This window comes from Crinia signifera, chromosome 2 (genome assembly GCF_055691185.1).
Source record: "Crinia signifera chromosome 2, ASM5569118v1, whole genome shotgun sequence".
Lineage (NCBI taxonomy): Eukaryota > Metazoa > Chordata > Amphibia > Anura > Myobatrachidae > Crinia > Crinia signifera.
In genome coordinates this window covers 137,053,089-137,065,587 of record NC_139218.1, presented here as the reverse complement: position 1 = coordinate 137,065,587, position 12,499 = coordinate 137,053,089, and the positions used below count along the sequence as shown (strand labels likewise).

The 12,499-nt window shown below is 47.6% G+C and overlaps 1 protein-coding gene across 2 annotated transcripts in view; it reads right to left on the bottom strand.

Annotated features, from left to right (window-relative positions):
- Positions 1-12,499, bottom strand: part of AMPD2 (adenosine monophosphate deaminase 2) — an 89,962-nt gene that overhangs the window by 19,054 nt on the left and 58,409 nt on the right. The gene's annotated exons all lie outside the window — the stretch shown is intronic.

Below are 12,499 nucleotides of genomic sequence, written 5' to 3'. Positions count from 1 at the left end.
AAATCGGGTGCAATGGGCCAGACGCGATGCCCGCGATTTCCCTATAGAGAACAATGTTAAATGCCTCAATTTACCCGCGATGACCACGATTTCCCATAGGAAACAATGTGAAATGGCTCAATTTACCCAAATTATCATAGGAACAATGGTAAATGGGCCAAAAACACCCCTGAACATTGAAATGTCCCCCCAAAAGTAGTTTACGCCACCACGTGATCAACGTGAACCCGAAGCGTGGCGAGCGCAGCGAGCCCGCGAGGGGCGGCGGTACGCGTCCTCCGACCTTTTCATACCCCTACTATCCACTAGGGCGTCGAGTTGAGAATAGAATAGTGTGGCGAGCGCAGCGAGCCACCGAGCCCGAAGCGTGGCGAGCGCAGCGAGCCCCGCGAGGGGACGCGGATACCTGTGAAGCCCGCGAAGGGACGCGTTTACCTGTGAAGGTATCCGCGTCCCCTCGCTGCGCTCACCACGCTTCGGGCTCGGTGGCTCGCTGCGTTTGCCACACTATTCTATTCTCACTCCACGCCCTAGTGGATAGTGGGGGTATGAAAAGGTCGGAGGACGCGTACCGCCGCCCCTCGCGGACTCGCTGCGCTCGCCACGCTTCGGGTTCACGTTCATCGCGGGTGGCGTGAACTACTTTTGGGGGAACTTTTCACTGGTCAGGGGGGTTTTTTGGGCTTTCTGGCCCATTTACCATTCTTCCCTATGATGATTTGGGTAAATTGACCCATTTAACATTGTTTCCTATGGGAAATCGGGGTCATCGCGGGTAAATTGAGGCATTTAACATTGTTCCCTATGGGGAAATCGCGACCGACCCGATTTTTTACTGTTTTCAATGCATTTCAATGGAAAAATCGGGGGCATCGCGTCGGTCGCGTCGCAGGCCACTAAAATTACCCCCGATGGCCAAGATTTGTGGCCGTGCTAGGAAACAAGTACCGAATTTTTTAGCACAATTGAGATTGACAACTTTAATTTCTGATGGTCCAATGCACACACACTAGGGCAGATGTATTAAGCCTAAAAATAGATAAACGTGAGGGTGAGAAAAGAATGATAAATGTCCAGCCAATAAGCTCCGAACTGTTATCTTGTAGACTGTTTGACAATGGCAGTTAGGATCAAATTTGCTGGACATTTATCACTCTTTATCACCCTTGTGTTTATCTCTTTTTAGGGCTTAACCCATGTGTCCCACTCTGTTTATGCACACAATTATTACAAATATTGTATAAAATAAGTTTCAGGTTATGTGTACAAGGTTAATATGATACATAAATGAATTTTGGGTACTTGTGTATTATCACGGCACCCACCTTTTCCATCGTAGGGCATTGTACAACCAAAAAAATCACATCGCATCGCATGCGATGTAATCGCATGTGATGCAATGCGACGCGATTGGACCCGATTTTTAATCGCTTAGGCACCCAGATGCCTGATTCCTATGTTAAATGCCCCCCCCCCCGACCCGATTTTTAATTATATACCCACCCTGATGGGTAATGACTATGTTAAATGCCCCCCCCCCCCCCCCCATTTTAACGCCACCACACTATCAACGCCAACCCGAAGCGTGGCGAGCGCAGCGAGCCCGCGAGGGGCGGCGGTACGCGTCCTCCGACCTTTTCATACCCCCACTATCCACGTCGGCGTGGAGTTGATTTTATATAGTGTGGCGAGCGCAGCGAGCCACGTGTTGGGACGCGGATGACTTCACATATATTCCGCGTCCCCGAAGCTCACCACGCTTCGGGCTCGGTGGCTCGCTACACTATTTAAGATCAACTCCACGCCAATGTGGATAGTGGGGGTATGAAAAGGTCGGAGGACACGTACCGCCGCCGCTCGCCACGTTTCGGGTTGGCGTTGATAGTGGGGTGGCAATAACAATGGGGGGGGGGGGCATTTAACATAGTCATTACCCATCAGGGTGGGTATACAATTAAAAATCGGGTCTGGGGGGGGGGGGGGGGGGCATTTAACATGGGAATAAGCCCAAATCGGGCATGATCGCGTCGCATCGCATGCCATTATAATGCGACGCGATATTAAAATTATATCACTTAATTAGTGACATGCGATGCAAAGCGATGGGCTCCGTGATAATACACAAGTACCGAATTTTGGGTATTTACATAAACTTTGTTTCATGCACAAAATTAATAAAAAATATTGTATAAAATTACCCTAAAGGCCCCCTTACACTTGTCCAACTTATCTGAGGGACAACTTGGACCTGATTGACTTGAGATTTATCCTATGTGCAGAAGGATCAATCTCTTGGTTAGACCCAATGCGCATTGGGTCCTACACATCAAGCACATCAGGGGCCAAATGTAATAGGGTGAGAGTTTCAGAAAGTGAGAGATTTTGGGAGAGTTTTCCCATGTTTTTTAACCCCTTCTTGACAGAGCTAGTTTTGGCGTTCCTGACAGAGCCATTTTTTTCGAATCTGACATGTCTCACTTAAGTGGGGATAACTTTTTTTGCTTTTACTTATCCCAGTGATTTTGAGATTGTTTTTTCGTGACACATTGTACTTCAAATTAGTGGTAAATTTGGGTCGATACAGTCTGTGTTTTTTTGTGAAAAATACCAAAATGTCGTGAAAAAATGGAAAATTTAGCGATTTGCAAAATGTAAAATTTTCTGCTTGTGAGACAAATAATCATACCACTCAAAATAGTTAATAACTAACATAGACCATATGTCTACTTTATATTTCCATCATTATTTCAACTTCCTTTTAATTTTTTTGGACACTAGGAGGCTTACAATATGAATAGCAAATTCTCAAATTTTCAAGAAAATTTCAAACACTGATTTTTTTAGGGACCAGTTCAGTTCTGATGTGACTTTGAGGGACTTGTATGCGAGACACCCCCATAAATGATGCCATTTCAAAAACTGCACCCCTCACAGTATTCAAAACAGCATTTTGGAAGTTTGTTAACCCTTTAGGTGTTTCACAGGAATTAAAACAAAGTGTAGGTGAAATTTCAAAATTTCATTTTTTTTGCAGATTTGCAAATTTAATACATTTTTCTAAGGAACACAGTAGATTTTACTAGAGAAATGTGACTAAAAATTGATTCCCCCAATTCTTTGGTTTTCATAAATATCCTATATGTGGCCCTAGTGTGCACGGTGACCAAACCACAGGCTTCATAATAGAAGGAGCACCTACTTGATTTTGGAGCCTCCTTTTTATGAGATTATTTTTTAGGCACCATGTAGGTTTCTAGGCACCATAAGATGCTAAAAGTTAGGTACCCCCCCACAAATGACCCCATTTTGCAAAACTACACCCTTCAGGGAATTCATCTAGGGGTATAGTGTACATTTCAAACCCCCAGGGGTTTCACCAATTGTGGTACAACTGGGCAGTGAAAATGAAAAAAATTAATTTTTCATTTTCACAGCTCAGTTGTATCAAAATTGGTGAAACCCCGGGGGGTTTGAAATGTACACTATACCCCTAGATGAATTCCCTGAAGGGTGTAGTTTGCAAAATGGGGTCACTTGTGGGGGGGTTCCACTGTATGGGTGTTTCGGGGGTCATTCAACCAGAATCTGTGCTGCAAAATCCAAAAATCACTCCTTCCCTTCTGAGTCCTGCCATGCACCCAACTGGTATTTTTTGGTCACACATGAGGCATTGCCGGACTCGGGAGAAATTGGGGCACAGATTTTGGGGTGCTTTGTCTCCTTCATTCCTTGTGAAAATGAAAAATTTTGAGCCAGATCTGCATTTTTGTGTAAAAAAATGTAATTTTTTACACAAAAATGCAGTTCTGGCTCAAAAATTTTTATTTTCACAAGGAATGAAGGAGACAAAGCACCCCAAAATCTGTGCCCCAATTTCTCCCGAGTACGGCAATGCCTCACGTGTGACCAAAAAATACCAGTTGGGTGCATGGCAGGACTCAGAAGGGAAGGAGTGATTTTTGGTGGTGGAATGAATGGTGGGTGCTATGTCGCATTAGCAAGACCCCCGAAGCACCAATACAGTGGAACCCCCCCACAAGTGACCCCATTTTAGTCACCAGCTTTGGGAGGGGGGCTGGCGCTGCGGCTGGCGGGGGGGTGGGAGGGGTGCTGGCGCTGCGGCAGCCGGGTGGGTGGGAGGGAGGGGGGCTGCCGGGTGGGAGGGGGGGGGGGCTGGCGATCGGTGGTAAATGGTGCGGTATATACACACACACACACACACATATATATATATATATATGTGTGTATATATATGTATATATATATATATATATATTTATATATATACATATATATACACACACACACACACACACACATATATATATATATATATATATATATGTGTGTATATATATATATATATATATATATATAAATATATTTTTTCAGTGCTTATATTGATTTTTATTACTTTTCCTGCAGCTTGATGCTGCTGCTGCTGCTGCGGGGGGAGGGGGGAGGAGGGAGGAGGGAGGAGGGCAGCGCTGCTGCGCTGAGCTGCCGGGATAGCCGGGGAAGCTGCTGCTGCTGCCGCCGGGTGAGTGCCCGGCGGGTGCTAGGGGGTGGCTGCACATCGGTGGTGATCGGTGCTGTACTTGACAGCACCGATCACCACCGATCCCTGTGTTACCGAGCGGCTTAGCCGCCGGTAACACAGGAAACGCTGTGAATGGCTGTTCAGATTTGAACAGCCAATCACAGCGATCGCCGACCGGGGGGGGCACCCCTGCCCCCCCTGGGCGGCGAGGGGGGATGTCTGCTGTCAGGGACAGCAGACATCACCTAACTGTCACTGCGTCTCTAGACGCAGTGACAGTTTGAAGTCATGACGTACATGTACGTCAAATGTCGGGAAGTACTTCCCGACCATGACGTACATGTACGTCAAATGTCGGGAAGGGGTTAAAGCAGCAATCAATTACACTGCAAAACCAGTTTGATTTTGCCATGTAATTGATTGCTGCTTTAAAAAACATGGGAAAACTCTCCCAAAATCTCTCACTTTCTGAAACTCTCACCCTATTACATTTGGCCCCAGATTTTGTCAGACATTCCAAATTACGGGAAACTCCAATATGCAAAATACCTCTGGCCCTGAGAATTTTGGATATTGGAGACCCAACCTGTTATTTACCTTGCTGTCATTTAGCAACAGACAGGGTATATCACACAAAGACGCAAATTTATTTTCTTAACAAAATCAACAAAGAGAATTTTTTTTTCAAATTAATGACAGGCTAAAATATGAATATGCTTTTCCATAATTATTCTTTGACTACAATTAAACAACTCACAGAACTTCTGCAAAGGCTTAATCGACTGTTAATCTTAATATGTAAAATTCTGACACAGTTACCTGCAGGGCCGGCGCCACCACTAGGCAGCCTTAGGCATTTGCCTAGGGCGCCGGCCACAGGGGGGCGGTGCAGAGCTGCAGATTAAAAGCAGAAAACTAGGTACCTGACTGACGCGCGAGGAGCAGGAGGAACAGGAAGAAAGCAGTCACCAACCCTACCTTCTGGGAAACAGCAGGTGAGTCCGCAGCCCCCCCACCCCCACACCTGGAGGCTGGTCAGTGTCATCAGCGGGAGGCAGCGCCTGCATCGCCCGCCCCCTGAAGCTGTTCAATTTCATCGGCGGGAGGTAGCGCACGCACCCCCCCCCCCCCCGCCCCCTGGAGATGATCAATGCCATTGGTGGGTGGCAGCGCCGGCATAACACCCCCACTGCCCCGTCCGTGTATCTGAATCTGCGGGTGGCACCGCCCGCATAACTCCCCCACCCCCTGTCCATGGATCTGGATCAGTGGGTGACAGCGGCAAATCTCTCAACACCATTTAAAAAAAATTACTTGGTTTGGGAAGGCAGTAAGGGGACCGCGGCGCTGTAACAGTACTGGGCGGCGCTGTAACCAGGGGCGGATTGGCCATTTAAATCACCGGGAACTTTCCCGGGAGGCCGGCCGCATGTGAGGTCAAAATTTGCATTTACCCACCCCCAAACATGAGAGAGGTGCCTGTGTGTAGCTGTGTGGCATGCCCTGCTGGCTGCCTTAGCCTGCGCCTGTCATCATCATAACTGTATGACAGGGCAGGCTGCAGCAGCGCTGGCAGCAGGATCCCCTCACCACTCGTTCCCTCTCTCATGCACTTGGCTGCCCCTGTCAGTGTCAGCTAGCTACAGGCAGGCAGCGTCCCTCACTCCCCGTGTGTCCCCGACTTCCTGATCTAAACAGGAAGTCACATGCACACGATGTAACTGTGCACTGGAGGAGCCCTGCTGCTCAGCCAGCCTCAGCCCAGCAGTAAGGAGAAGAGCTGCAGCAGCCACCCATCAGAGCAGAGACCAGGCAAGTTCTGCTAAATATAATCGGGGGTGGGGGGTGCCACATTAAGGATTGAGGAGGGCTGAGAGTGACATATTAAGCTTTTTTTTTTTTGAGGGGGGGGTGTCACATTAAGGTTTAGAGTGGGGGGGGTGTCACATTAAGGTTTAGGGGGAGGGAGGGGGGAGAGTGCACATTAAGGTTTGGGGGGAGCGGGGCACATTAATGTTTGTGGGGAAAGAGTCACAGTAATATATGCTGAGGGCAAGAGGGAGAATATCACAGGTAATGCTGCCTGGGGGGGGGAGTGTCAAAGTAATGTGCCCCATATATATACTATAGCCCTGTCCTCAGCACCACCGGTAACCCTGCCGGGTGTATGTATGTATATATGTATGAGAGCGGCAGGATGTATGTATGTATGTATGTATATATGTATGAGAGCGGCAGGGTGTATGTATGTATGTATGAGAGCGGCAGGGTGTATGTATGTATGTATGAGAGCGGCAGGGTGTATGTATGTATGAGAGCGGCAGGGTGTATGTATGTATGAGAGCGGCAGGGTGTATGTATGTATTACAGTGATGTTGTATGTATGTATGTATGTATGTATGTATGTACTGTATGAGAGCGGCAGGGTGTATGTATGTATATATGTATGAGAGCGGCAGGGTGTATGTATGTATGTATGTATATATGTATGAGAGCGGCAGGGTGTATGTATTTATGTATGAGAGCGGCAGGGTCATGTATGTATGAGAGCGGCAGGGTGTATGTACAGTATGTATTACAGTGATGTTGTATGTATGTATGAGAGCAGCAGGGTGTATGTATGTATATATGTATGAGAGCGGCAGGGTGTATGTATGTATGTATGTATATATGTATGAGAGCGGCAGGGTGTATGTATGTATGTATGAGAGCGGCAGGGTCATGTATGTATGAGAGCGGCAGGGTGTATGTATGTATGAGAGCGGCAGGGTGTATGTATGTATGAGAGCGGCAGGGTGTATGTATGTATGAGAGCGGCAGGGTGTATGTATGTATGAGAGCGGCAGGGAACATGTGCATGTATGAGAGCGGCAGGGACTGGGTGTGTGCATGTATGTATATGTGAGAGTGGCAGGGTGTATGTATGAGAATGGCAGGGACCATGTATGTATGTATGTATGTATGTATGAGAGCGGCAGTGACCGGGTGTAAGTATGTATGTATGTATGTATAAGAGCGACCGGGTGTATGTATGTATGTATGTATGAGAGCGGCAGGGTGTATGTATGTATGAGAGCGGCAGGGTGTATGTATGTATGAGAGCGGCAGGGTGTATGTATGTATGAGAGCGGCAGGGTGTATGTATGTATGAGAGCGGCAGGGTGTATGTATGTATGAGAGCGGCAGGGTGTATGTATGTATGAGAGCGGCAGGGTGTATGTATGTATGTATGTATGAGAGTGGCAGGGTGTATGTATGTATGAGAGCGGCAGGGTGTATGTATGTATGAGAGCGGCAGGGAACATGTGCATGTATGAGAGCGGCAGGGACTGGGTGTGTGCATGTATGTATATGTGAGAGTGGCAGGGTGTATGTATGAGAATGGCAGGGACCATGTATGTATGTATGTATGTATAAGAGCGGCAGTGACCGGGTGTAAGTATGTATGTATGTATGTATAAGAGCGACCGGGTGTATGTATGTATGTATGAGAGCGGCAGGGTGTATGTATGTATGAGAGCGGCAGGGAACAGGTGTATGTATGAGAGCGGCAGGGTGTATGTGTGTATGATAGCAGCAGGGTGTATGTATGTATGAGAGTGGCAGGGTGTATGTATGTATGAGAGCGGCAGGGTGTATGTATGTATGTATGTATGTATGAGAGCGGCCATAATTAAATGGTTGCCGCTCACATGAAGCCACTGCCAGAAATTTTCCAGGGCCACTTTTAGTCTCCAATCCGCCCCTGGCTGTAACAGTACTGGGGCATCAATCAAAGAGCAGCCTTCCCCCCCACCAATGTTCAGCTTCTTCTTGTTAAGGTATGGCACATTGGCACTTGCAGTAGTGGATGCCTGGGGGAGGGGATTATAATATATTTGTGTATGATATATATATATATATATATATATACACACACACATGTATATGTATATACACACATGTCTAAAATATCTATCATCTGAAATATACACACAGAAGATTTGGAATGTTTCCTGTTTGCAGCAGGGCCCTCCTTCCTCCATGAATGTCTGTTTTACCCAGTTTGTTCTTGCAGAGTTCTCAACATTTGTAAAACGCAACGGAATCTGCTGCGCTATATAAGAAACTTTAAATAAATAAATAATGCCTCTTTCTTAAGGGTTAATGGGGGGGGGGGGGAGTCAGAAGAGGTTTTGCCTAGGGTGCCAAAAACTCTTGCACCGGCCCTGGTTACCTGGGCACAGAACACTAGGGGGGTACATTCAAAAACAATCATTTTGTTTTGTGTGCTTTGCAAACCTTCACAAACTGGAAGTAGTTTTTAGCGTAAGCATACATTAGTGCATGCTGCAACTCATTATACCACAGTACCAATCCCTATAATGGAACAATTTTACGCTCGTGGAATGCATACCAGTTATACTATATCAAGCATTGGGCTGGCCTCTGTTATTGCCAAAACGTCAGCCACCATCTATTGTACCAAGGCTGATATTGAGTGCTGCGGGTCTATTATACATTGAGGGGGGGGGGGGGGGGACGACATTACATACATTCTATTGAGACATTATACACATTACATTGAGAGCATTAAGACATTACATGTGGGGATCACATGCCCGCCGAGCTGCACAGTGCCTAGGCAGCCATCAGCAGCACCACTGGTCATTGCAGCAGGCAGGTAGGTAGCAATGGGAAGCGGTCATCTATTAGAATGAACTTAGGTCTACAGTCATTATGTCGACCCCACTAGGTCGACTGGCAGGAAGGTCGACCTGACTTAAGGTCGACATGGGCCAAGGTCGACATGACTTAAGGTCGAATTTGCATAAAGGTCGACATGAGGAAGGTCGACTGGTCATAAGGTCGACATGGGGTTTTTCACTGTTTTCTGAGCCGACATGTGCCGACAGGCGGTATTTCATGCCCTACCATCCACTAGGGCGTGGAGGAGGTTATTAAAGCTGTGGCGAGCGAAGCGAGCCACCGTGCCCGAAGCATGGCGAGCGAAGCGAGCGATGCGAGGGTCCGATTCTCATTGCCAACTGTGTCCATGTCGACTGTGTCGACATTCGGATAAAAAAACAGTGAAAAACCCATGTCGACCTTATGACGTCGACCTTCCTCATGTCGACCTTTATGCAAATTCGACCTTAAGTCATGTCGACCTTGGCCCATGTCGACCTTAAATCAGGTCGACCTTCCTGCCAGTCGACCTAGTGGGGTCGACCTAATGACTGTAGACCTAAGTTCATTCTGATAGATGTACCGATTCCGTAGCAATATAAGCAGGGACAGTACAGTTATCACACCGGGCACACATACCCGCCGAGCTGCACAGCGCCCAGGGTATTTAGGAATAAAACTGATCCAATATACTGATGGAGAAAAGATACATACATATGGTGAGCTAAAAACATATCCAATTACAAAACACATGATAAAAAGCCATCTCACATACAATCATCTGATGTGTTTTGAGCAGTGGGATGATTCAGGCGAGCCAAAATGTAATCCTAGTAACTGCCTATTACATTCCAATAGCAGTAACTGTGTACGACAGGCCCATAAATAGGTCATCATCACACAATCATTCTTCTAAAAGAAACTGGATGATGGTGGTGCACTTTCAGTACTCACTGAATAACTCAGTCTGAATAATTCATATCTACAGGAGTTCCGAAAAAGCAAGCAGAAGTTAGAAACAAACTTATTGATCTGATGAAATGTTGGATTTAACTTTTTCAAACTCAGAAACTTTTTATTTTTTTAACTATAGTTAGAGATCAAATTGTTGGTGGTTGCTGCAAAGTCGCAAAAATGTAAAAACAAAAACATTTGATTTCAAAATGAAACCTTAAATACACAAAAGCAATACATACCATAAACAAAAAGTCATGGATGCAATCCATCACGCCGCAGGCTTGCGTTCTATCACACTGATGCACTCCCTGACCTTGCAAACTGTGCTCCTTTACACTGACGCAATCTCTCACCCCATGGCCTGTGTTCTATCGCAATGACAAAATCCCTCACCTCCCCCCCCCCTGTCCTGCGCTCTATTACACTGATGGGTACTTGTGAGTTATCCGGGCTGCCGATTTTGTCCTTAAGTTTGGTTAACTTAAGGACACCCGACCGACGCGATGCCCACGATTTAGCTCCAAATCGGGGGCATCGCGTCGGTCGTGGCCGTTATAAGGGGCCGCGACGCGATGCCCCCGATTTCCCATAGACAGTAATGTTAAAAGACACGATATCGGGGGCATCGCGTCGGTCGTGGCCGTTATAAGGGGCCGCGACGCGATGCCCACGATTTCCCATAGACAGTAATGTTAAAAGACACGATGGACCCGATTTCCCATAGACAGTAATGTTAAAAGACGCGATGGACCCGATTTCCCATAGACAGCAATGTTAAAATAAAATTACAATGTGAAATTGGGCAATATGTTTTAAAAAAAAAAATTTCATGGCCCCCCACCACCGTTAACGCCACCCCGCTATTGACGCCAACCCGAAGCGTGGCGAGGGGACGCAGACACCTGTGAAGCCCGCAAGGGCTCGCGGGGCTCGCTGCGCTCGCCACGCTTCGGGCTTGGTGGCTCGCTGCGCTCGCCACACTATTCTATTCTCACTCCACGCCCTAGTGGATAGTAGGGCATGAAAAGGTCGGAGGACGCGTATCGCCGCCCCTCGCGGGCTCGCTGCGCTCGCCACGCTTCGGGTTGGCGTCAATAGCGGGGTGGCGTTAACGGTGGTGGGGGGCCATGAAACATTTTTTTTTAAAACATATTGGCCAATTTCACATTGTAATTTTATTTTAACATTGCTGTCTATGGGAAATCGGGTCCATCGCGTCTTTTAACATTACTGTCTATGGGAAATCGTGTCGGAAATCGGGTCCATCGTGTCTTTTAACATTACTGTCTATGGGAAATCGTGGGCATCGCGTCGCGGCTCCTTATAACAGCCACGACCGACGCGATGCCCACGATTTCGGGCGCGATGAAAAAATCGGCAGCCCGGATAACTCACAAGTACCCACTGATGCATTCCCTTACCCCACGTTCTGTGCTCTATCGCACTGACACACTCCCTCACCGTGCACAGTCTGCACTCTATCACACTGACCGGCTTCCTCACCATGCAATCTGTGCTCTATCACACTGATGCAATTCCTAACCTCACAGCCTGGGCTGTATAACACTGACACACTCACTCACCTTGTGGCCTGTGCTCTATTACACTGGGGTGCTCCCCAATCCCGCAGTCTAATCCTGGCCCTCCTCACTATTGCCTAAACCCCTTACCCTACTACCTAACCCCCTGCCCGGCGCCTGACCCCTCCCTCCCCCACAGCTTAACCTTCTCTCCCTAAGGTCTTTTAACATGCACACACACACGTCACACATGCAACACGCACACACACTCACTCTTACCTTCCAAACAGGTAGTACAGAATGTCACTGGGTAGGCCCCTGAACTGCAGCAGCCTTTACTCTCACTTTTGCTCCCTCAGAAGCAGCAGCCTGAGTCCCCATGTAGCCCCGCCCCCTGCCGAGTCTCATGTCTAGCTCCCCCCGCGAGTCCCTGTAAAGTCGGAAGCAGCAGGATGATGAATAGGGAGCACCCATCTCCTGCCCAGTACTTCCCTGCTCTGCAGACTAGGTGTGTTCCAGGAGGTGCGCCCACAGTGCAGATGCGAGGTGGGCAAGGCACCACTGGCACACACCTAGTTACTGCCCTGCTCAGAGGTATAGATAGCAGCTTTCCTATGGTATGATGGTGTGGTCTGACTGAGCTGCGCTTACCGCTTGGTCAATGCATTTTAACCGGACACTGCAAATAGTGCCCAATGCACACGCATTCACTGCAAACCTTGGACAGATATGGACACTGAATGCTGCCTTGCAGTAATGTAGGGGTTTTAAGATGCATTGGGCGGTATTCAATGTGAATACCTGCGAGGTGCAG